Raw genomic sequence first — 5,002 nt, 5'->3', positions numbered from 1 at the left:
TGATGGCAACACTAGATGTGAAAAACATCCAAGTGCCAATAAATGCCAAACAAATCTCCCACACAAGAATATATCAATGAAGTTTTGATTCATACTCACCCTGTAGATGATATCTTAGTTAAGTTCTGGAAATTTCTCCCCCTAATATATATAACTCCTTAAGTTTTTCACATAAATATCTCTCCCACTTTGACATCAATGCCAAAGATCTAACATAAATATCAAAGCAAAATCATAAACCATTGAATCACAAGACTAACTACTCGCCTTGAGTAGTAACATCACCACATCAAACTAAAATGAATAATAGCTCTAATAATGCATACCAGACTAATGCCAAATAGCATCAATCAAGTTTCTACCGGAGGGGCAGAAACTCCTAATCTATCTCTGAGGTACTCAAATGATTCTTTAGGAAAAGGTTTAGTGAAGATGTCTACAATTTCCTCTTTAGTGTTCACATAAACCAATCTAACTTCATTTGCTTCCACCTTTTCTTTCAAGAAGTTTTATTTGATAAATATGTGCTTTGTCTGAGAGTGGAATACCATATTCTTTGATATGTCTATAGCAGAAAAGTTATCACAGTGAATAACTACCAGTTCATTGCAATGCACTTTTATGTCCTTCAACATTTGCTTCATCCATAGAACTTGTGTATAGTTAGTAGCAGTAGCAACATACTCAGCTTCAGCAGTAGATAAGGAAGTACATGACTGTTTCTTGCTGATCCATGAAAAAAATTTCTTTCCAAGAAAGAAAACTTCACTGGAAGTGCTCTTTCGGTCATCAACATCACCTGCTCAATCTGAATCTGTATATGCACATAAATTAAAGTCATTATCTTTAGGATACCACAAACCATATTTAGATTTTCCTAGTAAGTACCTAAAAATCCTTTTCATCACACTCTCATGATTTTCTCGAGGATCACTTTGATATCTTGATGCAATGGAAACTGCATTCATTATATCCAGTCTAGTCTAAGTCAAATATAGAAGACCTCTAATCATAGACTTGTATCTTGTAGGATTTACCGGTGTTGATTCATCTTTCTTTGTCAATTTCTTTGTTGAAACCATAGGAGTACCAACCGGTTTAGAATTTTCAAGACCAAATTTCTTCAACAACTCCCTAGCATACTTAGTTTGATAGATGAAAATACCTTTATCAACCTGAGTAATCTGCAAACCTAAGAAAAATTTAATTTACCCAACCATAGACATCTCAAATTCATTCTTCATATTGTTAGAAAATTCCATGCACAACTTATCCTCACCTCCAAAAAGGATGTCATCAACAAAGACCTCAATAATCAATATATCATCATCAATGAATTTATCATATGGATTATTGTCAGCATGACCTTTAGTGAAACTGAGTTTTAAAAGCTATTTGTCCAACCTTGCATACCAAGCTCTAGGTGCCTATTTCAATCCATATAAGGCTTTCTTTAACCTACAAACCATGTTTTTATCATCTGAAAGTGAAAATCCATCAGTTTGCTCAATATAAACTTCCTTATCAAGATCCCCATTCAGAAAAGCACACTTAACATCCATCTGATAAACCATGTAGTTTTTATGTGTAGCATAGGAAAGAAATAATCTTACAACTTCAATCCTAGCTACTAGTGCAAAGGTTTTATCATAATCAATTCCTTCCTTTTGAGAATATCCTTTACAAATAAATCTATCTTTATTCCTCACAACTTGTCCAACTTCATTTTATTTATTCCTAAACACCCATTTAGTTCCAATAACATTCTTATTTTTAGGCCGGGGAAATAAAGTCCATGTGTTATTCTTTTCTATTTGATCTAATTATTCTTCCATAGCTTTCATCCAACATTCATCTTTACATGCTTCAATTATTGATACCAGTTCAACTTGAGAGATTAAACATACCTCATTAGCTACCAATCTTCTTCTTGTCATCACTCCTTTGTTCTTATCCCCAATGATCTGATCATTTGAATGATTCAACTTTACATACCTAGGAGTCTTATGATTCTCTGTTCCTCTTCTCTAATATTTAGTTATTGTTGAATTTTATGATACTACCAGAGTAATTAGTTCAGTATTCTATTCTGGTATAGGTATTACCAGTTCAGTTATGATCATTTCCATTGCTGGTTCTTGCTCATAAGTTCTGATTTGACTTCTATTATGCTCATCCACCTTGACATTAGTGCTCACCACGATTCTCTACAATCTTTTGTTATAACATCTACATGCTTTTCTTTCATTAGAATAACCAAGAAATATTCTTTCATCACATCTAGGATCAAAATTGCCAATGAAATCATCTCTCTTGATATAACATTTACTACCAAACATTCTGAAGTACTTAACTATTGGTGTATTTCCAAACCATAATGCATAAGGTGTCTTACCGGTTTCTCCTTTGATATGAACTCTTTTGAATGTATAAACTATTGTGCACACTACTTCTCTCTAGTATATGTGAGTTAGATTAGCTTCCATCATCATGGTTCTAGTAGCATCCAAGATAGTTTTGTTCTTTCTTTCCACAACTCCATTCTACTGAGGTGTTTGGGGAGCAAAAAATTGTCTCCTTATGACATGCTTCTCACAAAAGTTATTAAACTCACCGGATGTGAATTCTCCACCATGATCTTGTTGCCAAATGCACACTCCAATGAGACATTGTAGGTGATTGAAGGTTTTGTCATTGATGAAAACCTTACAATCCTATGACACCTGCAAGGCATTCCACCAGCACTAGCAAGATCATACTCTACATCGGCACTCAGACCACCGGCACCAGCAGTGAAAGGAAGCATACTGGCACAGAGGCCGATAGGAATTTTGTTTATAATTTATTTTGTTTATTATTGTAAAATCATTGTAAGCCGACTTGGAAAATTGTAAAATGACTCATATATATAAGAGATCATTATAGAACAATTATGTATGTATGGAGGAATGTAATTAGGTGAAATAAGGCAGACCTATTATGCGAATTATAGGTCAAGGGTTTATGTAAGAAGCAGAGCAGAAACCAGTACTGGATCTGGCATAGTAGATGCTATTTTGAAGCAATACAAGACATTGGATTTATATAATCCATTTTGTAAGTCAGCGAGACTTCCTATTTTGTATCTGAGTAGTGAGCTCTAGGCACTTGGCCTTCCTACATGTGCAGGCCCCTATTGTAGAAGTAATATTCTCTTATTGGCCAGCAAGTGAATATTGTGGGTCAAAAATCCCATCAAGGTTTTTCCCACACCGAGTTTCCTCATTAAAATACTGTGTTATGGTGTGCTTTTCATGTGGTTGTTATTCCTGTTTATTGCATTACTTTCTGTTGACCGTTACATAGTAATAATATGTTTTGCATGTTTTAAAGTAGAAAAATTTATCAAACCGGTACAATACTGATTCACTCCCCCCCTCTCAGTATTCTGGGAATCCTAACAATTGGTATTAGAGCCTGGTCCTCTATTTTAAGAAGCCTAATAGCTTGAGGAAGATCTTGACACCTGTAGAGATGGAAAACCTAATGAAGCAACTAGAAGGAGCTCTCTTAGACTATGATACAAAAAAATTGAAAAATGTCAAACATGAAGATGATCTAAAGGTAGATCAGGATATTATTCAAGCACTTCAAGAAAACATTACCATTGCAAGAAACAAGAGAAGAGAACTTTGTGAAAAGATGCATAGTGAGAATGATGAAAAAGAAACTCTTAGTGATCTGATAGTCAAGCTAAAATAAGAGAACATGGCAACAAAGAATGAGATGCAGGATATGACTATGATATTTTGTAAAGAAATTGTGGATAGGATGAAGAATGAAGAAGAATTGACTAGAAGATTGAATGATGCTGAAAATACAAATACAAGACTTAGTTATGAAAATGATTTATTGAAAACAGATCTGATGCATACACAAAATGACTCAAATGAACTCATGAGATAGAAAGAAATCTTGGAAAGAGAATTGGCTGTTGCAAATCAACACAAGGAGAAATTCAAGAAAAGCTCAGAAGAACTTAGTGACATGATGAAGAATCAGAAACCAAATGGTGACAGTAATGGTTTTGGCTTTGAAGTTGGTGAAAGCTCCAATACTGCAAACACACAGGATCATAGCAAACCAATAAGACAACCAAATGCTTATAAATTCAATGGCAAATGCTTTAACTGTAACAAGTATGGTCATAGAGAAAATCAATGTAAATCAAGAAATTATCAGGATACCAATGCACCCACCGGTCAATGTTCAAAATGCAACAAAGTTGGTCATAATTCTAAAAATTGCAGAATGAATGTAAGATGTTATATTTATGGAAGATTTGGACATCTATCAAATCAATGTAGAACACAAACCGGCATAGGATATGGAAAGGCTATTCAAAAAAATAATGTGACTTGTTATGCTTGTAACAAGATTGGACATATTGCAAAATTTTGCAAAAGTAAGGCATCACCGACAGACAACAAAGGTTCTAGTTTGAAAGGAAAAGAAAAGGTTGAAGAAGTCAAGCAAGAATTATCAAAACAATGGATTAGAAAGTCAGACCTAAATGGTGTTGGGAATACTCCTCCACCGGTAGAACCAAGCAACATTCCACCGGCAGAACAGAGTAGCACCCCACCAGCAGGAAGTTCTTCATCTAATTGAAGAAAATTTCTTTGGGAGTTTGGCAATCAAATGTAAATTTGGTAGTTGGCAAATTCAACATTATAAAACAGTGTTTTTGGCTCCATTTTCATTTCACTGAGCATTCAAATCTTTGAAGAGTGCGAATTTCCAGAGCTAAGGCATTTCGAGCAAAGAAGTAAAGCAACTCATCAAGCAATCATTCCTAAGGCAGAAAAAGGTATTTATAATCATGGCATCCTCCTCTATACCTGAATTCATAGCAAACCCTACTATAGTAGAAGTAATCAAGTGCCCTAGGCCCGTATTTCAGTTAGTTCCCGAGATAGCAAAGAACGATGATAATGTTGGTGCATTCTCCCAAATTCCCAAA

This window comes from Cryptomeria japonica, chromosome 8, assembly GCF_030272615.1.
Source record: "Cryptomeria japonica chromosome 8, Sugi_1.0, whole genome shotgun sequence".
NCBI lineage: Eukaryota > Viridiplantae > Streptophyta > Pinopsida > Cupressales > Cupressaceae > Cryptomeria > Cryptomeria japonica.
The sequence above is the reverse complement of the archived record's forward strand: the minus strand, read 5'-3'. Positions refer to the sequence as shown.